Below are 12907 nucleotides of genomic sequence, written 5' to 3'. Positions count from 1 at the left end.
TAGCTAAGTCCCAGACACCTAATTTCTCTTAAAAAGTTCCTTTCTGTAGAATGGAAGCAGCATTGCCATTGTCTTCTCTGTCTTAGCACTGTAGTTGAGCTGATTTTATCCAAAGGGATGAATCCAAAAGTCCATAAACCCACCCTTACAGCTGCACTGAAATCGAATCTATGGTTAAGAAATGTACCAAGTTCAGTCATGTTTCTGTTAAGTTTCCTCCTGTTTCCTCCACTCAGACCTTGCTCAAGGTCTGTAAATGCTTCTCTAAGAGTCAGAGATAGCAGTGCTACTTGCATGTTTCTCTTTTTTATATTGCTGGTATTGCTTGTATGTCCTGGTCCCTAAAATAACTTATTTCTGTAAGTTATGATTTCACATTTTTCACAAAGGCTTTCTGATTCAGGACAGGTATAATCTAAACTAATAAACTTGAAAAGCACTGCCAGAGGAAGAAAGCCCTACAAGCCCTTTTCCCCATTTTCTTGTGTTTGCAGCTTTTATGCTTAGCAGGTTATAATGAATCATCTGTACTGAAATTGTACAAAGCTTTATGAAACTCGAGTTCTGTTTGTATTTCCTTATTGTGCCAGAGAAATTATATGACTTCCTTTTGTGAAAACAGTGGTACATTATTGAAACAGGGTAGGATTTTTCACCTGTACCGAAACTGAATTAGCAATGAAATACAGTTCTGTACCTGAAAATCAACAAATAAACCCAGCTCCACCAAAGGAGGAAGTGCACCACAGAGTTTTTAAACAAAAGCCTTGCACCAGAACTCAGTCCTACAGCAAGTTATATTGACATATCATAAATCTAAATTAAAACATGATATTAAGGGAAAGCCTTACTATACAAGCTCGGTTCTTAAATTGCACTGTGAGCCACACAATATTTGCCACGTGATATTTAATTGAGGGGAAAATTAGTACCCATATGATGTGGTCTAAGGCCACAGAGGTGCATGGAGTAGGACAACAGAGGTGTGAAACCTGCTTCTGCATCGCAGAGTTGTGGGGGATTAGGATCTCCAAAACTGGCTGGTGGGGGATAGAAACTGCTGGCAATCCTTGGGAACAGAGAGAATGTGGAAATCTGAAAGAAAGGTGAAGAAGGGATAGTGTCTCATCTTCCAAGGGAGGCTCATGAGAGACAGCTTTAATGGAGGAATTACTGTGAGCTGCAAATTCAGCATTTCATCTTTAAGAAGATTTAATCAACGAATTGCCTCGGGGAACTGGACAGAGACAAACTCTGTGAGACAAGGATTAATGGGATGTCAGGAATAGCCTGGGAAGGGACTAGGCATACACCATGAAAAAGAGGAGTCTGCACATTTTGACCCGTGTATGTTTGACAGATATGCTCAAAATTGACTCCTAAATTCCTTAAAGTACAAGTTGTGGAGCATCATATAATTACCCCTCAGAAGTAGGGAGCAAAACATTCAGTTTCTAATTATGGGTTTATATTAGGACTAGAGAAAAATAATGAAATACTAAGATAATTAGTGCTTAGATGGAGTCAAATCTCCCTCCTTTGCTTCATTCCTAATCTTCTTGTTGATGAAATCAGTGACCCAGAGCTTCAGAGAGTGTAAAGCCGTAGAGAAGCTAGAAGTTAATAGAGTGCTCTCAGATTTTGCAGTCTAACTCCTAAACTTGTAAAGTCTATTTTTAGTTTTCATTCCTAGCAATTAGCAAATAGTACTGGAAGAAAATTTCCTTCTGTGCCATTAGTTGCTGTTAATGGCTTTTCTGGCCATCAGCCAAGAAGCAATGCTGCAGATCCCTATATAAAATTTGTTCCAAAACATAATGTTGCACATTTTATTTTTTTTTCATCGTTATTTCTTGTGGAAAAAAAAGTTCTCCCGAAAGAAGCACATTACTTATATTTTAAGTAGCAATAACTACAGCAATATCTTATTACAAGTAACTTAATCCATGTCTATAGGCTTCAGGCCTCACCATAAAGAAAGCTGAAATGGTTTAGGGCATGAATTTAAATCCAGTGTGTGGGCATTCTTAAGCTCTTGAACCTGGGTCACATCCAGGAACCTTGTGCTGTAATTTACAAAGGTGAGTTAATTCAAGACCTCTTTCTTTTATTTTTTTATTTCAGGCTGGTAGAGTGCTATTTACTCAGGAATTTGAATTCCACACTTATTTAAGGTAAACTGGCACAGGAAATCCGTGCCCAGAAGGTGAAGAATATTATTCAAAATCCAGAGAGGAAATAAGAGCTCAGAAAATTAATACTGTTTCCTTGGCAGGACAGTTGAGTTTCAGGAAGGAATAATAATTAATAGCCTTTACCTTTCACAGTAGAGAAAACAGGAGATAATGTGGTAATGTGGTGATTTAAGCCCAGCTTGCAACTCAGCCCCATGCAGTCACTCATTCACTCCCTGGTGGTGGGATGAGGGAGAGAAGTGCAGGAAAACCTTGTGGGTTGAGATAAAGACAGTTTAGTAAGTGAAGCAAAAGTAACACACACACAGGCAAAAGAAAACAAGAAATTCATTCACCACTTCCAATGGACCGCCAGGGGTTCAGATATCTCCAGGAAAACCAGGCTCCCACACACATAACAGGGACTTGTGAAGGCAAACACCATCACTCTGACTGTCCTCCCCTCCTTATACTTCCCCACCTTTGTTGCTGAGCATGACACCACAAAGTGTGGGGTATCCCTTTGCTCACCTGGTCAGCTGTCTTGGCACCCTCAGCCTGTTCATTGGTGGGGTGGGGTGAGAGGCAGAGCAGGTCTGTGTTCTGTGTACACAGAATCCTGTGTAAGCACAGCTCAGCAATAACAAAAACGTCCTGTTATCAACACTGTTTCCAGCACAAATCCAAAATACAGGCCCATATGAGACACTATGAAGAAAATTAACTCTGTCCCAGCCTAAATGACCTCACGCCTGAACAGAACTTGTTAATCAATGCGAAAAATAAGACAAGAACAATCATAATGAGAACATATTTTAGGAGCAAAAGCAACAATGCTCAAACAGAATACTGCAGAAAAAGGGAGGGATTTATTGAGGTCAGTGATGTGTTGTGAGGAGCTGGCAGTACTTTCATGTTTATTGCACAGTGTAATTAACTGTTAGATCTTGTTGCTCTTGTTGCAGCTATTGCTTTTCAATTAATATCCCTGGCAAGTAAGAATGTGTAGTAAAAGAAGAATCTTTCCCTTAGAGAACTCAGCAAGAAGGATGCAGCAGCAAGTGGAGTGGCAGCACTCAGACAAGATAGCAGCTTGTGCAGGGAGCATCCAGATGTGATGGATGTTACATCCAAGTAAACATGGTGCATTGGAAGAAGGCATTGCTGTGGTGTCTCTTCAAGGGACAGTGGTGCCCACCCCTGAGCAGTCAGGGCTGCTGCCATCTGTACAGCACCCATGGGGAAAACTGCTGCTTACAGGATAATCCCAGCAAGCAGGACATGGAAGGATGCTGTGAAAGACCCAAAACTTTCTGGGTCACACCAGGGGAGGACACTGGCAAAGGGTGCAGAACCAGGGGCTGGGGAAGGCAACTCCCCTTGCAGCACTGCTCAAAACCCCAGTGCATGGAGCAGGCACGTGCCCATTGAAGGCAGAGAGAAGAAGCTGCAGCACAAGGAAAAGAGCAAATGTCCTGGTGGGAGTTCTAGGTGGACTGATTTAGTGCCCTGTGTGTGCCAAGGAAGTACACCAGCTTAAATGACAAGAGTTCAGATGTGCTCAGAGCAGCAAAGGGAAGCTATATGAGATTCAGGAAAGTAGGTCAGAGTTTAAGGCTGGAGAGGTTTATAGTGATCATGTTTAATGTGAGAGGGATAAAATTCATATTTGTAAGAGAGGTAGTCAAAGAAAGAAGACCAGTGGTATCTGTAGGGGAAACCATCAAATGGCTGTGGATGCAAAACACAACTTATAAGTAACAGGAGATGAAAAAAAATGTGAAATGTTCTTTATTTTCCTGCTGGTGTGTCAGTTTTGAGAATTAACACTTTCAAGGTTTTTTCCTGCGGCCCAAAAACTTAGACCCCAAAAACTCACATTTTATTGTCATATATGAGTGGAAATTGCTATTTAAAAGCGTGTGGGTGACTGGAAAATAGCAACAAATATTTTCAAGCTTCCTTTTTTTATATGTAATCTTTTTAAAATTTTCTATTTACATATGTGCATAAAACACAAACACTGAGAGTGGAAAAGCAGATTACTTTATCTCTATGTTTTGTTTGCTTTTTGGGTAGGACAATTGTATTTACTGTTTAGCCAAACTCACTATACTTTAGAACCTTAAAATTAAAGATGTTAGGTTTATGAGTAATATTCAGAACCAGTTAAAAAGACTGGAAGTCTATTGAGCTAAGTTATCTAGTTAATTTCATTTTGAGAATCTATCTCAGTGTTAATCAAAAGTGAAACTTCTTTTTCTTTCCTTCTTTGGTTTCACAGGTGTTAAATTTCAAAAGCTAATATTGGTTCTTGTTTATTTCTAATCCACCCATCCTTATGGAAAAATTTGACTACCTTTCAATCATAAGAAAAGTGACATGGACTGAAGAAAACAATGTCAAGTTCTGATTTTCAGAGTTTTCTTTGGCAGGGCACATTGCTGCCACACCAACGGTGAACATCTGGTCAGGAGCAGACAGCCAATCTGAACATCAGACCTTACTTATTTTTCCACCATCCTTGCGGGAGAAACACAGAAAAGAAGAAGGATCTGTCAAGAATAGCCACAGTGAGCTATGGGCACAGGTATTGGTCATCTGCAACATCCCTTTTACATGTGCAAACACAGGTCAGATTATCAGACTATCAGACAAAGCTCAATGCTTTCTCATCAGTAATCTATTCTGCTAAATATAAAATTATCATAAAAGATGCTTGAAGTTAAACTGCTGGCACCTGTGCCAGGTATTAATTTAGAGTCATTATTTGGTACTAAGCCTAGGACCATTTGTTCCTTGCTCTAATGAATCATCAGCAGTGATAAAGGGTGAAAAAAAAATTAAAAAAAGAGACTTTTGTTCCTTGACCCCAAGTCTATCTTTACTCCCCTTTGGTATTCAGATGACTGAAACCTACAGAACGGAACAAAAGAACAGGCTGAAGCTTTTCATTCATCTCACACTACAAAAAAGGAAAAAATTCTCACAGAAATTGTTTCTGCACTGCTTCAAGCCAGACACCAGGACTTGCTGCTTACAAACACCCAGTGTCCTAAAACATGTCATAAAATTTAGCCATACTTAAGAATCATGTACAAAATATATGAAATGTAAAAAAATAGTTTTCCACTCATTTTTCCCTTGTACATTCACTGTTGTTCCTTTCAGAATCTATATATGTTCTGCATGTTTTGCTTAGTTCCAAAAGCTGGTGACAGGGTAGGAAGTGAATATCCTATGGCAAACACACCTTTTTCTTGGAAAATGGAACAGAAACTCTTGGAAGCTGCTCCTCTTCCCTTTCCTCTGATGGGTATGGGAAGCTGGAGATATTTAGCACAGGTGTTAGAACTAGGACAAATCTCTTAGGGCTAAAGGCACTCAGGGCTAAGGCATATACAGATGCCACAATTCATCTTTGGCCACAGTTGGTAGAGGAACCACAGAAGTTCTTTGCTCCCTGAATCAGCAGGCAGAGCTTAGAGAGGCCCCTTGGGGCACCTTTAGGACAGCTGGACAGAACCCCTGGGGCTGAAATTGGTGGGGACCAATGGCATTTAGGGCATAAATTGATTGAACATGTGGATGGCTGCCTTGGTCACTACCTGATAAACAGCTCTGCCTCCACTGACTCCAGTGATTGCTTAGATAACTTAGTGGTGAACATATGAATGCAGCTTACTGTGCCTGAATTAGTATTCACTGACCTGATCCATTTGGCATTTATGAAAGAAAAGTGTCCTTTCAAAGAAAGGCATTATCTTTGAGACAAATCTTCTTTTCCTCCTCAATAAATTAAGCTATTTCTATATGTACATAGAGCACATATACCCAGATATAGATATACATATATATATATTTTTTTTAACAGTGTCTCACTGTGTGGAACTCCCATATTCTCTTCATTTCTAAAAGACTCTGTCTGCAAGTGTATTTGGCTCTGTCAGCTGTAATGCCTTTAGTGATAGAAAATTGCAAGGCTCACATTATTGCAGCTTCAGATGGACCCTTTGGCTTGAACTCCACTTAATGATAAATATTCCAAAATCATTCCTCATCATTTTCATAAGTATGCAGACAGATTCAAATGAAAGTGATGACTGCTGACAAAAGTCTTAGCAATTTAAAGGAACTTTTTTCTTATTTTTCCATAGTGTAGAAATGCCTGATACTGATTTACCAAGAGCTGCAGAGCAGATAGAACAGCTGGTGCCAAGATCAGATTTACATGTCTTGTTCCTGGGTAATGTAAAGAAGGATAGATGTAGTGACCAAGCACAGAACTTCATATAAACAAGTTTGCATGAATTAGGTTAAGTTTCAAAACTGAAATGAGCTCATTTTATTGTTGTTTTTGTTGTTATTGGTGGGGTTTTGTTTTAGTTTGTTTTGATTTTGTTGGGCTCTAGTCTTCCCCTATGTGCAAATTTTCCTGTAGTAATTTTTCTGTCTCTAAAATAATGGATAAACTAAACTTCTGCTAGATGACAGCATTAATTATGCTTTATCTGCTGGAAGGGGAACACTTTCACCAAAGAGGAAAGGAGCTGCAGTGACCTCTGTTGATGGAATTAAGCAATGTGTTTAAATAGCCAAAAAGGAAAGGCGACACATTCAAATCCTCTGCTGTAAATCAATAGAACAAAAAGCAATTGTGCTAAGAAGAAACAACTTTCAGGCTGAATATGAAAAAGATTGACATACACAATTAACAGCCACTGAAGTCAGAAACCCTATCAAAGTAGTCTCCTTTTTAAAATTAGTTTTAGAAAATTTGTTCAGTGTTTTTTGTTTTTGTGTGGGATTAAAAACCATTGGCATAAGGACAGAGGGCGTAACACAGAAGGAAGATGTGGGTTTTTGCAGTGCTATAGTGCATTCCAGGAGTTTATATCACAAAAGAAAACATCGTGCCTCTCTGTATTACATGATCTTAATTTAGTGACCAGTTCCCCACGCCAGACTGAAACACGGTATTCTTGAAGTTTTGAGGCAAAGAAGCTTCCCAGTTGGCAGGCTGCCTGTGGCAGAAAGAAATATCTAGGAACTGTCATGCCTTATGACCAAGAATTTGGAACGTGTCTTTATGGGCTAGTTCTGATACAGGAAAATAATTAAACACGTAAATACCCACAAGGATCTGGACTTTAATGCTTAACTTCAAGGTTTGGAGGAGTCTCATTAGAGCCAAACATGTAAGGATTCATCCCATATGAATAAAGTTATTGAAATCAATAAGAAAGCTTCCATTAAGAGCTAAGTAGTTTGTGGAAATAGGAGTAGTATGTCCTTAATTTTTTTCAGACTTGGGCCTTTGCTGAGGACTATTCAGTATTAAACAGAGGCATAATTGAGGGGCAGGGCTTTGTGCTCTTGAAGTTGTTTTATGTTTCCAAACTGCCCAGTGTGGTACCCACACTGTTTGTCTTTTCCAGGAGCCACAGGGATAGAAATTGGTATTGATTTCCTTCAGTGTTAGGTGTTATGGTAGGTCTGACCATGATCACCAAGATGGAATTCTTCCCACTTCAGGTATTTCAGTTTGATAACGCCTCCACCAGAGCCTGAGAAGTTTTGGTTTTTTTTTAGTACACTTTACAGAACCACTGCTGTGCCCACAACATCCTTCTCACAAGAGACAAATGGATATTGCTAATGAGTTTTTACCAGTATCTACTGCGGTATTCTTGTTCAGGATTTGTAGAGAATTATTTCTGCAAGTGTAAGGAGGGAAAAATACCAAGTTCATTCTGGTTTTTATAAAAAATACTAGAAAATCTACATAATGAAATATCTTATTTTGATATAGATAAATCTAACCCCCAAAATAATAATCAGTGTGCTACGATAGGATATCATTAACTAGATATTAATTGTCTACTTGGTCTGTCAGTGTTTTTGTGATACAGTGTTTTCAAGATACAAAAAGTATAAAGAATTAAAACCTATCCCAGTCTGCATATGTTACAGAGGCCATAAATATTATGGTGTCTTTATACAAATTTCAGAGTAAAGAGAAATATTTATAGCTGCCTCTTTGAGAACTACATGCTGCCAGGCATGAAGGAAGTATTGATGTATCTTCTATATATAATTAATTATCCTGGAGAAGATCTTAATTGACTGCTGGGAAATTATGTCTGGATATTGTCTCTGCGTGAGTCTGACAAATTTTTGTTCACAGTGGTCAGGATATGAGGTATAGCAGGATGGTAGGTTAGATCAAAGATTTATTTTCCTCAATATATTATCATCCTACACAGACCTCTACATGTTAAAGGACACCAAATTCCCACTCAACATGCTAAATATAAACCAAGAAAAGACTATTCCTGGAAGAGTTTACTTATTAAGTAAATAAGTTCTATGGTAGAATAGCACATAGAATCATTCTATATAAAGAATGATTTTTTTCTGCTGATTGTTATCCTACTTTGTGGTGTGAAATTTTTTTATGTTGCTTGACATAATTGTAAAAGGAACTTTTGTAATATTGTACATAGCTACAACTTTTGCACTGAAGCTGAAATCACCTATGTTTTGGCATCTAAGCTAAAACTGAGCTCCATTTCCACATGTATTAGTTTTGTGACCTCAGATATCATTTTAGGAAACAGGTTGTGACTTGAAAGGAATCAAAATATCTTATTGCTGCTTTCAACCGTGCATTCTTATTACCCAGCATTCAGGATTTATAATTTAGTTCTTTTCCATTTTAATTTTATAGTGCATTTATGAACAAGTTTCTGAGCTGTTATTTATGTACCAGTCTTTAGAGGTCATTTCTCTTGGCTTATCTTATAGAAGAGAAAGGGAAAAGTCAGCAGTCATCTTTTTTTATATCTGCAAAAGTATCTTTTTCATACAATTATAACTGTTTGACAGGAATTTTCTCAAAGTTAATGAATATCTTTGGATAGAGATTAAAAATGGAAAATTACATCTTCAGAGATGTACTTTTCTTTAAATTACTAGTATGTGAAAACTGTTTTGGAACTTTAATTGCTGCTACAGGCTTACTACAAAATAAACTTTGCAATAAACCCTGGCTGATCCTTATCTATAACCAAAAAACCTCTACACTGGCAATAGCATAATGTAGGGTGAAATCATATTTGGATTTGGATTTTTTCTTGCAACTGAGTTCAAAAAAGCAGGATTTTCTCTTCAAAAAGCCCCAAACTTCTCCTCTCTGTATGCAGAGATTATCTGAATCTTGCAGTAATTACTGGTTTGGTCAATTGCTTGATTTTGTGCAGTGAGCAGACTTACATACTTTCTGGTTTTGGCCTTACACAGAAGCATTCGGGTATGATTTCTCAGGGTAAACTGGACAGTTCAAACCCAGAATTTGAGTGACCTTCTGAGTTGGAAGCCAACTTCTCTGCTTAGTGCCAGCTCTGAATCATAACAATTATGTCCATTTCCAAAAACTGCATCTGAACCTGCCATTCTTTTGACCCTTGTGATTTTGGCAATTTGTATCTCTCTGTTCATCCTATTTTAGTGTGACACAGGTGAGAGAATCCTGAGCCTCAAACCCAGGAGAGAAGGCTTCATTTAATCCTCCCAGAGAGGCAACCACTACAGAGGTGATAGGTAAAATCCCTTATCATCACAGAATCACAGAATGGCTGAGATGGGACCTCTGGAGGTCATCTACTCCAAACCCTCATCCACTACTCCCCTCTAGTGAGTAGTAAATTGGAAAATACCTGGAGAATGCACACACCTACAAGTTTCTTAGCAAGGGTCAAAACTCGTATTCCATCCCAGCACTGGGAGAAAAACTTCTGGAAAAGAGGTACCTGCAATGAGCCATGAAGGAGGAGGCACCCTGCCTAGGCCAGCCTGTGAGATTTTGATAGTAGCTGAGGGCAAATGTGAGATTTGAATCCACCACATTCAGCTTCAGATGTGAAGCTTACCCCAGCTTATCAAGGTGGGGCATCTTTTGTGCTCAGCTCTAGGAGGCAGCGTCTGCAGGCAGTGATTGATGGGTCTGGGTAGCAGCAAGCAAGCCTTTTTGAAGTGCCTGCTGCTTTCCAGGAGCCCTAAATAGATCCCAAGGTGCCATTGCTACAGGACAGATGAGGGCACCCTAAAAATAAAATTATGATTACATTTTTTTGAGGAGTTTAAGGGGGTCTAAGAGATTTTGGTCTTTTTTAGACCAAAATATGTTCAGCATCTGAACATATTTTATATGATGCTAGGGCTGAACCTGAGAGCAGTTGTTAAAAAACATGCTGATACTTTTTAGTCTAGTTCTGTACCAAGATACTTGCATGGGCTCTAAAAAAGCACATCTAGAACCAAAGCAGCTGTATCATCATCTGTATCATGAGCTCCAAGCCCATCTATTTTGCCTTAAGAATGCATCTGCTCACAAGTGTGTGGCACTGAGCCAGTCTGGGAATCCTGCTGCTGGGACCCGACTGCATGCAGGATCAAAATTTGTTAGCTCTCCACTACTGGACTGTAGTAAACCCCATAAGTTTGGGAAAAGCACCATGGAGAATATGAACAATAGGAATGCTGAAACAGCAAAAGAAAATTCCTGTTTCCCTGTCCTCCACCCTTAACCCATCTCTGTAACCCTATAAGGCAATGTCATGTTAACCCCTTACCATTGGTTGGATCCTTTCCAACCCTATAAAAGAAGCATACTGTACCCCATTAGTTGGAAGAAGAGCAGAGACCCTTCATGGACCTCCCCAAATAAAGCCATCTCCGTGGAACAGCCTGCGCCTTCTCCTTCTCCTCTCTCTCCGTCTGCTGCAGCCTCAAGCCCGGGGCACCACTACCAAGCAAGCAGAGCTGAAATCCTGAGAGCTTGCAATCACTCTAGAGCTGATAACCACCATGCTTGCTAGATGGCAGCCCCACAGCATTGGCATGAGCGAGCTAGCTTCGGGCACCCGGTCCCTACTCAGGGACTGAGCTCCTGAGCCCCATTGCTCTGCTTTACGATAAGGCCGATCAGAGGCTTTATCACTGGACTTCATACGGCTTTGAGTTTCAAGGTATTTGACTTCTGCAGTAGAAAACACAGGTCAGACAGATTTCTCTTTTCTCTCTCTAAGGTTTTTCTGTTAAACAACTCCTCTAGTTTATTTCAAACACTGTGGGATGGTGTTTGCTGCCATTACAGGACTGGCACCAACATGCTGGTCTAGCTGAGAACCAAACTGCTTATGTGACAACTTTACTTCAGCACAGGACAAGCAGAGGTTAATTGCGCAGGACAGATACACAGCCTCTGCTCCTCACCTCAGAACTGGCATTTCCTGAGGGACCTGCAAATGGAAAAGAGGATTTACTTATTTCTGTGTGTCAAGAGGTGATAAACCTTGTTGCAAATTATCTAAGAAATTTTGCTAATTCTGTATTTTGGCAGGATGTTCCTTCCTCAGGAGGTATAGATGGAGTGTCAGGCAGGAGGAGTTAAAAAACATACTGGTAGTTAATGACCATGAATATAACTGCTCCACCTTCTTTTTCCATGATGCAATGTTCCAAGAGAGACTGTTGCATAAGAAAGTAATCAGAGGCAGGTTAAATTACAAGGAAATGGATACAATCTTCTCAATAAAGTAATGCTATCCTAACATGGCTTCTGTGAGCAGATTTGTTTGTGGTTGGCATTGGACACACTTTACTATTCCTCTGCATTTTTCTGCTAGGGTGCTTAGGATGGCTTTCTTCAGGGTGCAGGGTTTTTTGTTGTTGTTGTTTTAGTTCTTTTCTTCCAGTTTTTTTTTTGTTTGCTTGTTTGCTGGTTTTTTTACCAGTGCAGCCTTTTCTCTTATCAAAAAGTTTGTTTACATTTTGGTGCCCATGTGTAATTAATTGTGGGATCAAATCCTACTGCTTTTTATCACTTTTAAATGCTTGCAATTAAGTTGAGAACTCTAACATTGAAGTATCAATGCCTAGCTGAAATGATTTATAAATACAGCAGCAGATTCTATTTGCAAGATTTGCATTCATGGAGAAGGGGAAAATAATTTCAAACATAAGACTGCTTATTCGAGCTAATTACATGGAAGATATATAAAATAGAAATAAAATCATACTCATATATGTGTGCAAGTATATGTGCATGTGTGCTTGTGTGTAAATGTATTGATATAGATACTAAATTATATAAAAGGAAAAGAGGCTGGCTGTTAGTCACTGAAGAAGCAGTAAATTTGTTCTCTACTAAACTATCAGCATTTTAGTATAATCAAAACCAGGTTATAGACAAATGAAGAGGGTATGGGAGCCAGTGATAATGTGATTATCAAAGGATTGTCAATACTAAGAATGTTCATCAGATCTTTTCAGTGGTATGTTATGTATATCTTGCATTTAAAAAGTCTGTCAAATGCTGAGAAAGTTAACTGAAATAATTTCACTGAGACAAAGAAAATCTGGCATCTTCCTCATTATGCTAATATATCCAATTCGTTTCTATACCAGTGAGCAATCATTAGTTTGTTAACAAAAATTTCCACTCTTCTCAAAGGTTTCTAAAGAAGTGTCCACATTTTCCATTCCTGAAAACTCCTTTATGCATCTTCCCAGTTTAAAATGCCATATAAATTTTTTGAGAAGTTTTAGGATATCAGCAATTTTTGCTACTACTTTTCTTTTTTTCATTTGGAAAACTCTGATAATGAAAATGTTGTACCTATTTCTTGATACTCTTTTGGAATGTTAAATGAGTCATAGGGTTCCATAAT

This window comes from Molothrus ater, chromosome 2 (genome assembly GCF_012460135.2).
Source record: "Molothrus ater isolate BHLD 08-10-18 breed brown headed cowbird chromosome 2, BPBGC_Mater_1.1, whole genome shotgun sequence".
NCBI classification, from domain to species: domain Eukaryota; kingdom Metazoa; phylum Chordata; class Aves; order Passeriformes; family Icteridae; genus Molothrus; species Molothrus ater.
This window is presented reverse-complemented; position numbering follows the sequence as displayed.